Raw genomic sequence first — 18,622 nt, 5'->3', positions numbered from 1 at the left:
CGCCGCTCCCTAGCGCACCCGCCACGTGATGGACGGTGTACTGCCGGGGAGGAGCCGTCTGCGAACCCGGCGACGCAAGAGCGTAACCCGGGCCCGCAGGCAAGTGTGAGCCCCCAAAAAGATGGGGACTCCCACAAACGCCGCCCAACGCCGAAGCGCTGGAACCGGGCGGCGCTAAGGCCGCGAACCCCCCTGAAAAGGCAGGGGAATCCGCAACCAAACCAGAAAAATCCGGCCCGAGATCAGCCGACGTGATCGTCGCTGACGGCCGCAGCCTAGAAAGAGAGGCCACCCCCCCCCACGCCAGGCGGGAGGGGAGCGACAGGTCTTTCCGCAGAATGTAAGGCAACTAGGTCATGCTTCAAGGTAGCAAACATTGCCAAAATTTCTTCCCGAGACACGGACTCGCTAGACCGTGGCGTCTGCGAGCGCGAGAGAGGAGAAGTAGAGCGTTCCTGCGTAGGAAAAACCGGTGACGGTGACGTGGAGTCAAGCGAAACCCGTTCTGTTTTCTTAGTCACCGGGTCAGTAACCAGAATTAGAGACGTAGCCTGTGACGAAGTTACAGAGGCACGCGTCTTTGATTTAGACTTAGACTTGTCCTTATCCTTCTCTTTCCCCGGTGAAGAGAGCAGAGAAACAAGTTTGCCCTTGCTTTTAGAGTTTTTGTCCGCCATTTGCAATATCGAACACGCGCACGTGGAGATGAATTACAACAGCGAAAATACTCAAACAAACGCAAAGCGTAGCGAAGAGAAGTGAAACGATCTTACCTAAAGAAAGCAACGCAAAAACCAGGGTCAAATGGCCTTCCACAAAAAGGCCAAGGCAAAAAATATGCCGGAGTACAAGAACACGTCTGTGCAGTAGTGTTGAAGTGGGTGGAATGACGGCCGGTAGCAGGACCGCGCATGTGCGGGTTACCGGTAGGGGAGGTGACTCCCGTCCTTGACTACGGATTGTTTTTCTTTGGGAGTTACTTCCCCCCTTACCAGGGTCGAGTACTACTTCAATATCTTAGCAATGAACTGAAGTTAATGCCATTTATGTGAGTTGAGGTAAGAATATGTGATTGAATGCACAGTGTGTGTGAGGTAGGTGGAGGGGGGGGAGGGGATGTTGTTGTTGTTGTTGTTTGCCACATGTATCATTTGTTTACTCACATTTTCAGTGAGTCTCATGTTAAATCCATTGAAAGGGGCTGTTGGCCCATATGTATTCAATAGCTCAATTCTCTCTCTCTCTCTCACTCTCTATTTTCAGTGCTCTGTAAAATATTGCCCCGGCCCCTCCACCTGTGAAGAAAGGACACCTGTCTAATAGGGACACCATTACCATACCCCAAGGGTGTCCTTTAGAGACAGGTTTTACTGTACAGTGGTTTTATTGTTTGTAAAATCACTTAAAGGAATGTTGCAACATCTTTTAACAACATGAGAATGATTACATAACAATTTGATCGAAAAATAGACAGTGACTATCTAAAATTCGCTCAAAATGACTCCAGACTCCGAGGTTGGTGTGTTTCATCTGCATTTTTGGAGTCTTTCACACACTCTGGTGCTAATGTAAATGATCAGGATGGTAAAAGTAACGAACGAACCACAAAGAAATCTTGTTTTCAGCAGGGCGCACTCTATTTTTCAAGTCTTGATGATCCTGAATATTTGCAGAACAAATACTCAATAAGAAAAGGCTACAAATTCTTCAAAATTGCGGTGCTCCTCGAGGCCGATGTCTGCTATGCTCTTTAATCCAAAACAACGCAAAAGAGACATTCAAACTGCCTAACTGCACAAGGTGAAAGCGTGTTATTTTGTGTCCCTGTTTTGGGGACTTCTGATTTTTCACGAGAGTTATCTTTTCTTAGCTTGGTTATGTCTCATGTAGGTTCATATACTGATATAGCAACCGCTCTTCATAGACTTCATTGATAAACAGTCCAAGCAGTAATCTACATGTGCACAAATTTGATATCAAATTTTAACTCATTGAAACCTATGTCGACCTTTCAACAGAGCTGCCCAAGTTTTCCAGCCTGGTGAGAAAGTGATGCTTGAGAAACCTCATTAAACATTTGAAAATCAACTGCTTTGGGTAATTTGAACAATTTACCATGAAGACGTCCAGGTCGCCTAAATCTCTCTCTCATCATAAAGACCCACTTTTCTGAGACTTTCCCTGTTGTTTGATTCCCTCTCTGTTAAGACCTACATGGCTTATATTCGACAAAGATATAAATAGAGGTACAGTACCACTGTCCTGGTCTCTTGTCTCCTGTTTCAGCCAGGTATCACTGTGAGTGCTGACTGCACCTTGTCCATCCAATGGCTGCACTGTATCAAATGTTTCTCCTGGTTCCTGTTTTGGGCAATGGCATTCTGCTTGCTGATTCAACATACCTGAAAGCAGAAGCAGGCAATTTCAAAAGCAACACTCAATAGTCTAAACTGTGTCAAGTCCCCAACACACCACCCAAGCTGGCAACCACAATATATTGGTCAGCCAGACCGTTTTGTCTACTACCCCCTCCAAACCCTTCCTTCAAAAGGTGTGAAGTGCTTTCTTCTTCTCCTTCGTTCATGGGAGGAAACTTCCACGTTCACTCATGTTTTTGCACAAATGGGTTTTTACGTGTATGACCGTTTTTACCCTGCCATTTAGGCAGCCATACGCCGCTTTCGAGGGGAAGCATACTGGGTATTTTCGTGTTTCTTTAACACATCGAACTCTGACAATGACATAAACCACACGATCTTTTCAGTGCGCACTTGGTCTTGTGCTTGCGTGTGGGGGATAAGGCACTAGCAGGTCTGCACATAAGTTGACCTGGGAGATCGAAAAAATCTCCACTCTTAACCCACCAGGCGGTAGTGTCCAGGATTGAAGTGCTTTCAAGACTGGTCGTCACCAATAATGTCATTTGACCACCACCACTCCCCCAAAACAGAAGGAAGGTCCTCCCCATCACGTGTTTCATTCACCTGATCTTATGAACCTTACCATAGGGGCGTGTTTCAGTGATGTGCCAACACTCTTCTGCAACATCAATCTCTATCTTGACATCTGAGAGAAGAGCGGAGTCTCCTTCCTCCATGCTGTTTGGAGAAGCCATGGTTCCTGACAGTTCAAGGTGCTGACTGTTCACTGATCAAGGTGTTGGCAGATCATAGCAGCTCACTCTTCACGGTGTTGGGCGATCATAGCAGCTCACTGATTAAGGCGTTGGCAGATCATAGCAGCTCACTGATCAAGGTGTTGGCTGATCATAGCAGCTCACTCTCCAAGGTGTTGTAGGTTCATGGTTGATCAGCGTTCGAATCATTGCTGTGGGAACAACAATGTTCAGCAGTTTAAAGAAGCAGAGAAAAGATTTCTCTTTCGCTCACACACACTAAAGTGTTTGGACACAGAAGAAAGCCTGCTTAAAGTAAAATCATGCTTTTGACTAAATGTTTGAACATAGACGGGGAATTGTGACAAGGGTGGTGGTGTATGTGACTGTATGTGTGCATGTATAAAGCCGTTCAGAAAAAATACAATGTACATGTATACTGTATTCTTCTTCTTCTTCGTACGACGGTTGTGTCAGACTCGGAATCTGGAGGATGCCATGAACATGGACGTTCTTTCCAGGTCCTCCAGTGCTCCCCACATTTTGTCCTGTACATGTATATATAATTAGATGAATACCCGCTTCGCCGGGTACCCGGCTTCGCCGGGTACCCGGCTTCGCCGGGAAGAAGTACAGCCGAATACCTGGCTTCGCCGGGTGTACGCCTGCTTCGCCAGCACACCGTACGAAGGAAGGGAGATAAACGCGCAAAACACTGGAGAAGATAAGGAAGAGTTACTGAGAATGGATGTACAGAAAAACCAAAATCGGTTCAGCGCTGCGCGCTGAGGGCACGTGCTAACAATTTTCATCGACCAGATTGTGTCCGGGGTCTACCTGAATATGCCCACCAAATTTGAAGCACATCCATCGAGAACTTTGGCCGTGCATGGCGAACACACAGACAGACAGACAGAAGCCGTATATAAATATAGATTCTCCCAAGTGATACCCCGAGATGTTTTTGATAAACCAAGGGACATCATTTACACAACAGAGTTGCCTCCCTTGATTAAAAATGGCAGTTTTAATGATGTTTCTGTTCTTAAAACCCATGTAAAAAAACACGGAAATCATTCATACAGTTCATTTTGTGACTTCAAAAGTCTTAAATGACTTGTTAATTATGCTTACAGGGGCAGGTTCTGCCAAATTAGAGTGCTTAATTGCTACTAAATCGTGAGCTATGTATAAGGCAGGTCTTACGGTAACTTCACCGTCCATCTCACATTTCCATGGAATTGCTTGAACAAATTTTTCCATGAACTCTGCACAGCCCTTTTACAGCAGGCAAAAAATCCGGGAAATGATGTCTGTCGCAAATTGAATGAATCTTAGCACAGTTTACCGATGACACTCTTGTAAAGTCAATTTTTATTTCAATAAATCTTAGTGTGTTTTCTGTCTCTTTTTTAACGTATACAAACCACCACAAATAACCAAAAATACATAAACGAACATAGTTTTTTTTTTTAAATATTAGTAAACAATATGGCCTGGGACTGGCTTCACACCTTTTGAAGGAAGGGTTTGGAGGGGGTAGTAGACAAAACGGTCTGGCTGACCAATATATTGTGGTTGCCAGGTTGGGTGGTGTGTTGGGGACTTGACACAGTTTAGACTATTGAGTGTTGCTTTTGAAATTGCCTGCTTCTGCTTTCAGGTATGTTGAATCAGCAAGCAGAATGCCATTGCCCAAAACAGGAACCAGGAGAAACATTTGATACAGTGCAGCCATTGGATGGACAAGGTGCAATCAGCACTCACAGTGATACCTGGCTGAAACAGGAGACAAGAGACCAGGACAGTGGTACTGTACCTCTATTTATATCTTTGTCGAATATAAGCCATGTAGGTCTTAACATGGGGGGAATCTGGGTGGCCGAGTGGTAACGCACTTGTGCTCGGAAGCGAGAGGTTGCGAGTTCGACCCTGGGTCAGGGCGTTAGCAATTTTCTCCCCCCTTTCCTAACCTAGGTGGTGGGTTCAAGTGCTAGTCTTTCGGATGAGACGAAAAACCGAGGTCCCTTCGTGTACACTACATTGGGGTGTGCACGTTAAAGATCCCACGATTGACAAAAGGGTCTTTCCTGGCATAGATAAAAATGTCCACCAAAATACCCGTGTGACTTGGAATAATAGGCTGTGAAAAGTAGGATATGCGCCGAAATGGCTGCGATCTGCTGGCCGATGTAAATGCGTGATGTATTGTGTAAAAAAAATTCCATCTCACACGGCATAAATAAATCCCTGCGCCTTGAATATGTGCGCGATATAAATTGCATAAAATTTAAAAAAACAAAAAAATAACCTGCTCTTAGAACTGTACCCACGGAATACGCGCGATATAAGCCTCATATTGATTGATTGATTGATATTAGCCAACAAACGCTTTTGCTATGTCAGCCATGCAATACTGTAAAACCTGCCATAATCTTAAAGATATATAGTCTAAGCCGTCATTTTGGAGAGTTTTCCGACGATTTGGACCTTCAAAAACTCAAGGGACATTCACTGACACTATACTGTAATTTAGAAACACCTGCAATAATTTGCTCAAAACAGCTCTGAAACTATGCCAAATAATTAAATAAATTTTAATCAGCGAGTGGTTTGCATCACCTTCTCCAAGTTGCAGGAGTTGAGACTTCTGGTCTTCATCATTATCTATTTAGTTTTCATAGATACCCATTCGTCAACATAGATCAAGACCGTTGGATTAAGGAAGTCAAAAGTACAGTCTAGCTTAGGCTGCAAAGTCCGTGCCATACAGCGCTAAAGGGGGGCTCACACACAGGTGGAGCAAGCGGAGCAAGGGTGGAGTAGGCTGCACCAGGCGGAGAGATGACGCTACTTCCGTTGCAGGAGTGGAGAAAGTGGTGTGTGCGGAGCGGAGCAAGGAATAGGACACGTTTCTATTTTTTGGCTCCGGTGCAGCCAATCAGCGCACTCATCACTTTCTCCGGAAATAGTAGTGTGACACTAGGTGGCATCCCAAATAACGACGGCCGCCTTTTTCGAAAGAACTTTTTCATGGATTTTACACAAGAATGCCGAAACGGAAAGATAGAATGTGGTTTCCGCTAGATTTCAAGTCACGCTTTTCATTTTTCCGAGGAAGCCAACAGCTGAGTGTGAAGAAACGCTGCTGTTCAATTTCAAAATCTCCAGTCGCAGACGACCTTCGCTTTCGCAGTACAGTCAATGCAGGTGCAATGTTACTCATTTCGATCAGCTCGTTTTCGTATATATGTTTTTGCATTAAGATCATGTACAATGATTGGAATCAAAGGAGGAATGACTTCGGTATGCAAATGCGTTGGTTTGGCCGAAATCAATACAGCAGTAATTAAGCTAGGTTCTTTCTCGTCAGTTTGTTTTTTTGCGACTGAAGTTTGTCTTCTGAATGTAGATCTACCACTTGCTTGATTTTGATTGTTTGTTCAGCTCTTCGGCACAAAATTCATCATGCAAGATATCAATTTGTTGAATGATAACGGGATAAGTGAAGTTCAAACATTTATCTGCTTGCAAAAACAATCGCAGGGACAGATCTATCTGCTTCATTGACTGACAGATTGTCATAGAATTTCCAACGTATAAAATGACTCGTTTGCAGACTCTCTAATTAGATCCATCGAGTGTTTGTGTTCTTAGATCCATTGGCTATGCAGGCTTTTTGCGATCATAACATTGTTTGGGTTTGTGCTGGTGCAATCTGCAGATCAGAGGAGATTGACCGCAGGGTGACGCAGTGTCAGTGATCAATGCAACTTGTGTTCGACACTCAATATTGCCTTCTACCAAACTCAAGGGCAAAACAAAATGTACATGCTTGTGAATTCATATTATGTAATGTCTGTGAAGATTAACACCGTTTTTAGCTCTAGTCTGAGTGATCATGCTTATTAATATCTAATTCAAGTTACATACGATACATACTCCGCCCCAGCACCACCCTCACCCCATAGCACTGCTATTCAGATACTACAGTCCAACAACCAACCCTCTAAAAGCCCCCCCTCCCCCACTCTCAGTGCAACATCTGTTGCTATCTGCACCTTTGTGTGGTAATGGGGAACTCTTGCTCAAATAGTTTCAGAACTGTTGATATTATATGAGTTTTATTTACCAATGGTTCTCCCCTCCCTCCTTCATATTACACCGACACTCTCTATGCCCACCCTCCACCCCCTTCCCCCATCCCTTCCCTCTACAGGCACGTCTACTAAAGTCTCAGACATGATAGGATCAAGAGGATGCCAACAATGATCCGGGTAAATTTCCCCTCACACACACACATACACACACACACACACACACACAAACAAACACACACGCACATAGCTGTTGTCTCCTTCTCAATCTCTCTATGTCTCTCTGTTTAATTAACATATTTGGATCACTAACTCTTCACTGAGATTCAGTGTTATGTGGAGTAAGATTAGTGAATGTTGCTGCTGATTCTGTTGTTCTTACTGTTCTTCCTCCCTGCATAATCTTTTTTCTCCTTAAACATTTTTTTTTTTATTACTACAGTACGTCAATGGAGTGTACATCAGAGATATGATGGGACCAAAAGCATTCCAAAATGAAACAGGTAACTTTTTAAACTGGTCTTCATTTGGTTTATTGAGAAGTTGGTTCACATGATACATTTCAGAGTCATCCTTTTAAATTCGGTAGATATTGCACCAGTCACTACATCTATAGATGACCATGCTGATTAGTTTCAAACTGTGTACATAGCCCTCAGTTCCCGAACTACCCTTCTACAGCCCCCACCCTTCCCATCTCCCCAAACTCATTAGATCACTGACATGACACTGATCTTTATTTTATGATTAAATGTTCTTTGAGTAAAATCATATAGACCGCAGGGTGACGCTAATGTTGTTGTGACTATTCTTCCTCTGTGTATTCTTTCTTAATCTTTTCTTCAGATTGCAGTTCTCCTATGCACCACATCGTCTATCAATGGAGTCTACAACATTGTCTGAGATGTGATTTGAGTATGAGAATGTCAAAATGATGAAAGTAAACTTTTAAACACAGAGCTGAACAAACTGCTGAATTCAAATATACAATTTCAGTCAACTTCCTTGTAAACGCCCAGTATCAAGCAAACGCCCACCCCCTACTTTGGGTCAACAAACTCTGTATAGGGTATATAGGGTATAGTACCTTGCAATCACCCACCCCCACATCCAAAGGTGTAAAAAAACACCCGACAGCTTATTTTTGTTTTTAATCCTCTTCACAAAATACAGAGATATTGGCCGAGTGAATAATGACAAGAGGCTGCAATGCAGACATACCGCTGAGTTCATACATTTGCCACTGCAGTCTTTGGATAGCCATGTCAAAAGTGGACAAATATTTGAGAGACTCATCGAAGGTTTACGAGGTCGACCTTGGGGGATTTAAAGAGATAAAGTAAACTGACCTGTGTGGGTTTTTATTTTTTTATTTTTTAATAAAACGTTGCTGTGTTTGACACATACATGTCCCCCCTCCCCCCTCTTTTATCAGGAAAACGGAACTGAATGCAGTTATAATGTTTCATTGTGCAAGTTTATGACTTTTGTCCCGACACAAGCGCTGCTGCTCGTAACGCTAGATATGCGAAGCAGATCTTCAGTCATATTTTTCTTTTGCGATATGAGCATTTGTTCTAAAACTATGACACACAGGTATTGCTTTGTTTAGGTTTCCATGTTCCATTCGGGCGAAGCACTTGCACACACACGAACGAGTGTGTCACATAGTGAGAAACATGAGGGTATAGACATGTTTTGCACATTAACAAATCCTACTATCATTCTCATAACCAGTGATCAAATACCAGGATTTTTCACGAGCCCCTACTTTTGAGCAAAATTAGTGCATACCGGGGATTGGCGAATACAAGGTAGTTTACGGTACAGGTGTTTTTTTCATGCAAACAAAATTTTAACACTAAATGTCAGGGTATTTATCTCCATGCAGATTGTGAGGTTAAATTGCCGAGAGTTATTATGCAATGTGTGACTTGCATCGAGTTGTGTTGCTATGCAGAGTATGACTTTTCTTGTTTAATTGCCGTACTATTAAATGGAAGATACTTTCCTGGCAAAATTGTATAGGCATAGATAAAAATGTCCACCAAAATACCCGTGTGACTTGGAATAATAGGCCGTGAAAAGTAGGATATGCGCCGAAATGGCTGCGATCTGCTGGCCGATGTGAATGCGTGATGTATTGTGTAAAAAAATTCCATCTCACACGGCATAAATAAATCCCTGCGCCTTGAATATGTGCGCGATATAAATTGCATTATATAAAAAAAAAATACAAAAAAAATCCCTGCGCTTAGAACTGTACCCAAGGAATACGCGCAATATAAGCCTCATTACTGATTGATTGATTGATAGTTAATAATCACCAAATATTACAGGTCAAGAAGTATTAAGCATTTTTTTGGGCTGCATTTCCCCGGCGAAACGTTGTTCAAGAACTTTTTTTTATTCAAGAATATTCTAGAATGTTCTAGAATGTTCTAGAATTTTTCAACTGGCATTATTCTAGAATTTTTTGGCTTGTAGAATATTCTAGAATATCGAACAAAATTCAAGAACAGCAACAATGTTCTAGAATATTTTTTTTCAAGAATGATCTTATTCAAGAACATTCTTCTTCAAAGTTCAAGAACTGTGATCCCTTATTTTTAAAACACTTTTAATTTAATTTTGTGTTCTCCACTTATAGTTTTGGTTGTGTTTGCTACACATTCGAATTATGCTACAAAATAAAGCCAAACAAACACTTGGTTCATTCTTCAAATGTTATATTGTCACAAAGAAGTGAAATAGATGACAAGTCGATCTTGGGCTAACAATGTTCACAAGCAGAATGTGTCTTCAACATTTGTCATCACTTTTCTGAACTACTGGAACTGCATGGATGCGGTACCGCTTCTCCAGGAAAGGTCGCTGTCACCAGCATCCCTTGTTGGATGATTCCCTTGGCCAACTTCACTGTCAGTCTGTGGCACTGGGCATGGTGGATTTGATTCAAAAGAAGGCTCAGTATCAGCTTGAAGCTTTGCAACATTGTGTCCTGTAAAGCCTGAAACACAATGCCTACAGTTTACAAAAAATCATTCATTCAAAAACTTGGAAAAAGGAACAAAAATGAAGAGTTAAATGTCTGCAGTTTGTTCTTTTTGGTATGTAAATATGGTATATTATTGATGAAAACACATTTTCATCTGAAATAAGCCATTTTTCTCAGAGACGTTTTGCCCATTAATTGATTTAATTCATTCACTGGCTGATTAATTACTTTCACAGTTCGTTGACAGGACTCTTACCTTTTCCTCCAGTGATATTTTATTTATGATGTGCTTCATGGTACTTCCAGTGAGAATTCATCCAGATATCTTCTTCACCCCTCTTTCCTGGACCTAGTAAATAAGAAACAAAAAAAGGTTTTAACAAAGAATAAACTCAAACATAAGACATTCCAAAGATCATCATCATAACTAGAGTGAATGTGAACAGAAAACTTACAAACGTATTGCTTGTCATTAATGTCATTCAATCAATCAATCAAACCAATTTTGATGCAATGGTTAATGTTACCTTTTTACATAAATGTACATAATTCTATCAATACACTTTCGGAATATTTGTTATAATCGTCATTGTTGTAAATACCCACAGGCATGTTTACAATTTGAAGCACTTTTTTCAATTTCATTTTCAGAAACCTGTTTTTAATTTTGACCAAACCAGTCAGTTTGCTAGCGGCAAATTTATACCAAATCTGTGAGTTCCAAACCTCAAACAAATTCAGCAGAAGTTACAGTCTATAATTTATACTTTGAAACCAACAGGTTTCGTTTATTCTGTCCAACAGTGCCAGCAGAACGCAAATCACGGCAGACTTTCTGTTTGCAAACAGACGACACAATGACACACTGACACAGAAAGGCGGCCGTTAAACCCAACAATCAAATCATCACATGATTAAACAGTACTTTTGCTTAAAATGTAGTTAAGTTTTATACATCTGCCATTTCTCATGTGTCAGATCGAAGAAGAAACTTTTAAAATTGAAGGCTGGTTTCGATTTCACAGTCACACAGTGACACACATGTTTACATCTGTACCACGTGTTGAATAAAACAAGCAAAAACAAAACATACTTACTGAGTTCATGGAAATGATGCATGGATCAATGTTGTTTTGCTTTGATGCAAAAGTGCTTCAACAAAGACAACAGAGAAAAGGTTTCTAGCTGCAGCAGTTCGTTCAAAAGAGTCCCCTTTCCTCATGGTGTATTTACAGAGCGTCGCCATTTTGCTTTTAAGGGAAGTAACTCCGGTGGACAAACTCTGGCACCGGAAGCTAAGAAACCAGGCGCCAAATTTTTTGGAAGCACGTTGTTAGAACTGAGAAAGATTTTGTAATCTCCATTTATCTGAAAAAATGGCATGCCACCGATTTGTCAACTTGTTAGGCATGAAGAAATGCTGTATTCTTCATCCCAAACAAGAGTTTGAACTTGGAGGTGCCAGACACAAGAATAACAGATGAGTGAAACTGAAAGCACCATGGGTGAAACTAAGAGCAGCGATCTCACTTGAGTGGCAACAAGCTGTATCCTGATTTTCTCAGGAAAAACAAAGGTAGGTGTTTTAATTTTATAAAAATTCTTTTATGTTTGATATTGTTGTTTGTTTTAGGTGACATATAGATATATATCTAGGATCTAGGTTTAGGTTTTTATTTTTTATTTTTTTTACAATAAGTGAATAACAATTAAATGCTTTCTCTCTTGTTTGCAAGATTTTAAGTGAAATCAGTTGAGTTAGACCTGTAGGATTTGTTTATTTTGAACTATCAGTTGTTTTGGTAGGATTGCATGACTTTTTACTCAAGCCCTTTCAAACCTATTCTTTTCAGTCTCTGTGTAACTGTAAGTGTAATTTGCACATGTATCATTCATTGATTGTAATATATATGTGTCTGACAGTGATACTAATAGTCAAGTGTCAATCAGCAAGCCGGCACTAAATTGTTTTATTTTTTTCAAATAATTGTCTTCTGAGTATTAGCTAGTCAATTACAAGACTTTACAGGAGACTGGGTTTGGTCAGGAACATATATTTATACTTATAGAAATTCCTGCATGAACAAAGATGATTACTATTAGTATTATTTGTAAACAGTTCAGTATTTACCCCTTATTAGTAAATATAAATATATATATTCAAACTTGAGCATTTATAATTATATATAATGGTTGTTCTAATTTGATCACTTCTCATTTTTACAGATGCTGCATCAAAAGGCAACAAGCTGCAAACCATTAACCCATCAACATCTTGTCAGAGAGTGCATTAGTCTTTTCAAGAGCTTCAAGAGGTGCTCAAGCCTGAGTCAAGGCCATGGGAATAGTGATGCAAGAAGAGATTTACTCAGGTAATTAAGTGAAGGCAATCAACATTTATTGATTTAAACCTTTGTCACAACAAAATTTGGGATAATTAAATGAAAGCACAAAACATGATGAATGAATTATTCCTAAACTGAAGAAAAAAAATGGCTTGGAATCGCAACAAAAAGTCTCTTTGAAAATTAAATTAGTTAAATACTGTAATTTCTTTCATTCCTGGCCCGTTGCATGTCAGTCCCCAAAAACTCTCTGGATGGCATTTCTGGAAATGAAGCTAACTAAAGTTATCATTTAGTTGTTTAAATACTTTTATGAATGGTGACTTATTTGATAAAAACATTGACATGGAACCCTTGATTTGACAAAATTCACAAAACATTTTTCGATTTTGTAACCATCATTTCTTGAACAGTTAATGTTCTCAGCATCCAGGCGACTGATACATACTGTCATACATTTGGTGTGGATAGAATCTGCATGAAGAATACTTCATAACTGTATTGTTTATTTTGTAGTCATTTTAAAACGGAACAAAATACATAGTAATAAAAGTATCCAGAACAGGAATTTTGCATTTGGACACCTTGACAGATTCCTGACCATATTGTTGACTCTTTAAGCATGATGAAAAAAAGCACAACAAAGAAACATTTAGACATTTAAAATTGTATTTTCATTGCACTTTACAGGGCATCCGCAACCTGCAAAGCATCGGCTCCAGTATTCAGACTGCACCCGGTGTGACCAGTGGAAAGGTTCTTCGCCAAATGAATAACCATCACAGATTTATCATCCTTCGAGTAGTTAAATTACATGTGATAAAGTATTGAATGAAATCTTGTTTTGTCTGCTGTATCAAGTATTGATGGAGGAAAAAATCACTTAAAATATTCTTGTTCTGTTATTAGTCATTAGATAATTGTACTATCATTCTGATTTGTATGAAGAATATATTCTTAATGGATTTATTCTTAAATGCCAGCACAGAATATTCCAAGATCATTCTGAAAATTGTGTTGAGAGTATACTAGAAGTAGAACTTCAACCTAGTTTTGAATATTCTAGAATACTTAAGACATGTTCAAGAATATACTTTAAGTTAACAGGATTCAAGAATATTCCAGAAAAATGTTAAGATTCAAGAATTCTCATTTAATCTTTATGAATAATTCAAGAAACTTCTTGAATATAAATTCATGAATATTCCTGAACTTTTTTGAATTATTCTAGAATAGTGTTAAGAATATTCTAGAATAATGTTAGGAATATTCTAGAATAATGTTAGGAATATTCTAGAATAATGTTAGTGTCATTCTAGAATATTGTTAGGAATATTCTAGAATATTGTCAGGAATATTCTAGAATAATGTTAGGAATATTCTTCAAGTGGGCAAGAATATTCTAGAATTATTCAAGTCCTTTTTCAAGAATATTCCTTACCAAAACATCGAAATATTCTAGTTAAAATTCAAGAATTCTCATTTAATCTTTATGAATAATTCAAGAAACTTCTAGAATATATATTCATGAATATTCATGAACGTTTCTTGAATGGTTCTAGAATTATTCTTGACCGTTTCGCCGGGGTTGTTTCATTTGTGTCACCTTTTATGTTTATACTTTTGCAGGCTGGTGTGGAGTTCTGATGTTGCCAGGGCGATGGAAGACACATACATAAGACATATAAACAAGCTTCCCTGTGAAGTGTTTTGATCACAAATCACCATTATTTTACACATTCATATATATCTATTCTCAGCTCAGGCTTGTGCTTTGAAATTGGATGTTTAAGTACTAGCTAAGACCCTGAATAAAGTCTTCGCAGTACATGGAATGGGATCAAAAGTTTGTGTGTGTGTGTTCGTGTGTGTGTGTGTGTGTTCGTGTGTGTGTGTTCGTGTGTGTGTGTGTGTGTGTGAAAACAACATTCAAAAATGAGGGTGAGATTAAAAATATAAAAAAGCTACAGCACAGATACTTTTTTGTCTAGCGTCATGGACGGATCCGGGGGGGGGGGGGGGGGGGGGGGGGGGGTTCCTGTCACCCCACCCCCTCCCCCCCCCCACCTGAACATGTATCTCCTCCAAGGGTGAAAAAATAAAATACAAATCAATAAATCATGACAAATACTCGGAGAACGCGCCAGCTAGATTCCACATATTCTCATCTAGATTTTCAAAACGTCCAGACCCCTAGCGCCCTCAACTAATGAACAACCCCTAATACAATTGGGACACCCCCCCCCCCCCCCCTCCGGCCATGAGCGTTCTATGTCGTCCTCTTTAGAAACTTGTTGCGCTGTTGACACACGTACGTTTCTATTTGCAAACATCCATAAAGTAAGATTTTGTAATCATGTTTAAAACATTTCTTCTGAGTAGAATGAAGCTAAATCAAACCACACACAAAATGAAAATATCTAAATCAAAGCCATATTGCGCGTAACATAAAGCAACAGTCTAACCGTCTGCAAGAGAGATTGTTAGTAGTAGATCTAAAATAAAAGAATGGATTCCAAGGAAGCTAGTGTAACTATACACATTGAACATCTTTGAAGCTTAGGATATAACTCGATAAAACAAAAAAGAACCAAAACTTAAAACATGTCCACCTCTCTGTTCACCTGACCCCCACACTCACATAATTATGTTGTGTCTGAAAAGCTCTCAAACGCACTGGCACACACGCACACACACTGACTTATACAGAGTCCATTCAGAAAGATGTTCAGTAATTGCGATAAAAGACAAGACTTTTGTCTCCTTTGGTAAACATCACGGTGTTTTTTCCCGTCACTGCTTATCCACGTGTAAAAATATTTCCCATCAGACAGTGCGAGTGGAGAAACTACGTCATATCATAGGGTAATCCCCTACCGGAGCAGGATCGGAGCAGCCTGCTCCGGAACCGGAGTTTGTGTGTGAGAGGGCAGGTGGAGAGCGGAGCAGGATCGGAGCAGCTTGCTCCGCCTGTGTGTGAGCCCCCCTTAAAACGCTTCGCACAACAGAAACAGACCTTTCTAAAAATCAAAAGAAACTAGCAGCTATAGGTCCAATTCATTCTTCTTACTCGGCGTGACGTTATCAAATGGATCGGCTAGCTTTAGCCCTAAGGGGCACAACTCCGCTAATACTCTCTTCGCGCCGCCATATTGGATGCCGTCTTTGTTAGTTTTCTTCATTGCACTCTTGTTCTTTTTGCGTATTTCACTGTGTATGCAGACAAAATGAAGAAAACTGTGCATGCATGAGTCCAAAGGGGATCTGCCTTTTTAACACAACAGCACAACATAAAAAGTAAAGCAAGAATACATTATTATATTCATTTATTTATTCTTTATCTCAAATTACCATGCAGACAGTGCACCAAAATTCACAAAATAAAGCTCTCAAGACAGGCAAATGAGGTACAATGCAGCTCAGGTAACTACTGCAAAGTATAATTTTCAAAGCATCCTATCACAGTGTTCACACTAAAGGCACAACCGATGGACAATTGTTGATTAGCGCACTGCACACAGCAAAAAATAACCAGTTATAATCGTCTTCTCCGCTCAGTAACTTCCTTCCAGTTGTCACCCTGATGGTAAACAACTTTAGGGATCCTAAAGTGTGCCTGCTGACTGCAGTTTTGGGCCACACAACGTGTCATTTTCACTTTTGTCGAGTCGCCACCCAACGCTCAAGCACTGTCAGAGATCGTGCAAGGCATCCAACATGGCGGCGGATGACCAATTCCAGAGAGTTACGACCCGTGATTCTCATACCGCGCGCGCCGAGTAGAAATGCTGTTGTTAACTTGAGTTTCTGCAATGGGCCTATAGGGAGGATGTCAGACGGCTTTGCTAATCGGCAAAAGCTATACGCACTCAGAGTGTATACAGGATCGATAAGTCTGTATACACTCCGGCAATGAAAAGCTCTGTTACAAATCTGTAGCCAATGAAATGCCCCCTAACAAGTCGTTAGGAAGTAGCCAATGAAAAATCAGCCTGGCGTATGGACTTCCGCTATCTCTTTTTCGGAGTGTTGAGGGTTCGCAAATAATGTACATTCACATAGTATACAACCGTTTCTAGGTCGATACACACTCCAAGTGTGTTCCAAACTCTGACAATAAACTGCCATGAAGCATCAGTTTCGTGTGTGTGTTTGTTCCCAGCATACTTTGATACCATGAATCGAAAGTGAAGCGTACCTTCGCAAAATGGCGTCGAATGACGCTCCGAGTGTTGATGCGGTTCAGTGTCGAAAATGCAATCTACGTCACAGCAAAGGCCGTGCAGCATCAGATTGTTTTCGTTTCTTTAAACTCTCATAATCAACTGCTCTGCGTTCCAATCGCAAAGTGGTGTCGAATGGCAAATTCGCTTCGTGACCGGAAGTTAAAGCCGGAGTGTATACAGTGGTCAGGTCCTATATAATATACACTCCGAGTGCGTATAGCCAGTGCGTTGTTTATCTCACACAAACTCAATACTGACTCCCATCCAAATTGCTGTTAATCGTACTGTGAACCATGTATTCATTCCCATCTTGGATTCTAATTTGTGATCAGAAATGGTATTTTGACTTTCAACACAAAATATTTCTTTTCTTATTCATGGGAATGGGACGTAACCGCTTAATGCGATTTTGAATACATCGAATTTTGGGTAAAATTGATCGAATAACATCACAAATCTGCTTCAGTTGCAAGATCTTGACAAGAATCTCTCACTCAAGAACCGCTGGAACTAGGCGGAGAAACATTCAGTCTAACGCCCTCCCGATAGCTGCACGTAATGAAACCACAGGAGCCGACGACGACTATCAACGTGACGTTTTTGGGTGTGCGCATCTAAAAAAAGTCTTCAAAGTTCACTGTACACAAGGTGGATATAGTGTACAACTCCAGCTGGTCTTCTTGCTGCTGTACTTGCGGTTTTAGTCCGTTTGCCCCAGAATGTAGGCTTTCCAAGCAGTTAAAAATGCTATGTTACAAATACAATGTTAAAAACTGGATAAAAACTACTGAGGCTCTCACACTGGTATCTGGCCCCCAAACGCTGATGAGAAGGCGCTAGGCTTACCTGTTTCAAATCCACTGAGATTCGGCGTGTGACCTCTACTTATAACACCGACTGTAAAAGAAGTCACTGGTAGCTTGAGTACACAGTGATAGCACAAATAATTCACTTGCTCTTCAATGTCAGCGAATGGCGTTTGCTCACGTGACAAATGGCAGCAGTAGCCAAACAGAGTGATTTCCCTTACGTCTTTTTGCCTGAACTGCCAAAAAAGAAAGGATAGGCGCCAGAAAAGTACAATCAAACCCTGCTCAGCCGGCAATGCTTTAAAACTGAGAGCTGTGAGGTCACGAAATGATCGTGGCTCAGACGAGATTAAAAGATATGCTAATTCGAAAACACAAACTAATACTGATGTTAACATCAAATTTTAAAGAAAAGTCCACCCAAATTAGTAATTAGTGTACGCTGACAACAAACCGTAGCTCTCTATTTTACAAGATCCGAGCACATGTACCCTTCAACCCCGACCTGCATGGAGAGAGAGAGAGAGCGAGAGAGCGAGAGAGAGAGAGAGAGAGAGAGAGAAAGAGAGAAAGAGAGAGAGACAGAGACTAGAGAGAGAGAGACAGAGAGAGAGGGAGCGGGAGAGGGAGAGGGAGAAAGAGAGAGAGAGAGAGAGAGAGAGAGAGAGAGAGAGAGAGAGAGAGAGAGAGGGGGTGAGAGAGAGAGAGTTTGTCATTTACACAGACCTTCCGCCAACTCTTGTGAAACCTCAAGAGGAGCAATATAAGATTTTTGTAAAATTTTTTGAGTAGCAAATAGTGTTTTAACAAATGTATTCCCACATCCGCAATTATGCCCTCTTGCACAAGATCAGACATATGCCGGAACATAAAATGCCCATTAGAGAGCATCTGCAGTGACACTTTTCAGTGCAGACGATGTTTAATGACTGATTTTGTGACCACTACACTGTGTGGAAAGCAAAAATGAGTACCAGGACTGACAAAAAAGAGGGAACTGTTCCATGTTTGTGATTATTTGTTTCAGAGTAG

The 18,622-nt window shown here is 40.6% G+C and overlaps 3 long non-coding RNA genes across 3 annotated transcripts in view; 1 reads left to right on the top strand and 2 right to left on the bottom strand.

The window, feature by feature from the left end:
- The window catches only part of LOC138949426 (uncharacterized), a 28,321-nt gene extending 10,361 nt beyond the window's left edge, over positions 1 to 17,960 (bottom strand). The window contains exons 1-3 of the long non-coding RNA XR_011450274.1: positions 17,628 to 17,960; positions 3,004 to 3,327; positions 2,256 to 2,402 (exon numbers count right to left, since the gene is read on the bottom strand). This is a non-coding gene — a long non-coding RNA (uncharacterized lncRNA). The remainder of the gene's footprint in view (positions 1 to 2,255; positions 2,403 to 3,003; positions 3,328 to 17,627) is intronic.
- LOC138949414 (uncharacterized) lies at positions 5,908 to 14,409 on the top strand. The gene is made up of 4 exons (XR_011450272.1): positions 5,908 to 6,325; positions 6,840 to 6,942; positions 7,655 to 7,715; positions 14,185 to 14,409. It is a non-coding gene; the product is annotated as an uncharacterized lncRNA (long non-coding RNA).
- LOC138949413 (uncharacterized) lies at positions 9,925 to 11,487 on the bottom strand. The gene is made up of 3 exons (XR_011450271.1): positions 11,308 to 11,487; positions 10,467 to 10,559; positions 9,925 to 10,222 (listed from the first exon to the last, which is right to left on the bottom strand). It is a non-coding gene; the product is annotated as an uncharacterized lncRNA (long non-coding RNA).
- Positions 17,961 to 18,622: the final 662 nt, after the last annotated feature.

Source organism: Littorina saxatilis, linkage group LG15 (genome assembly GCF_037325665.1).
Source record: "Littorina saxatilis isolate snail1 linkage group LG15, US_GU_Lsax_2.0, whole genome shotgun sequence".
Lineage (NCBI taxonomy): Eukaryota > Metazoa > Mollusca > Gastropoda > Littorinimorpha > Littorinidae > Littorina > Littorina saxatilis.
The sequence above is the reverse complement of the archived record's forward strand: the minus strand, read 5'-3'. Positions and strand labels throughout refer to the sequence as shown.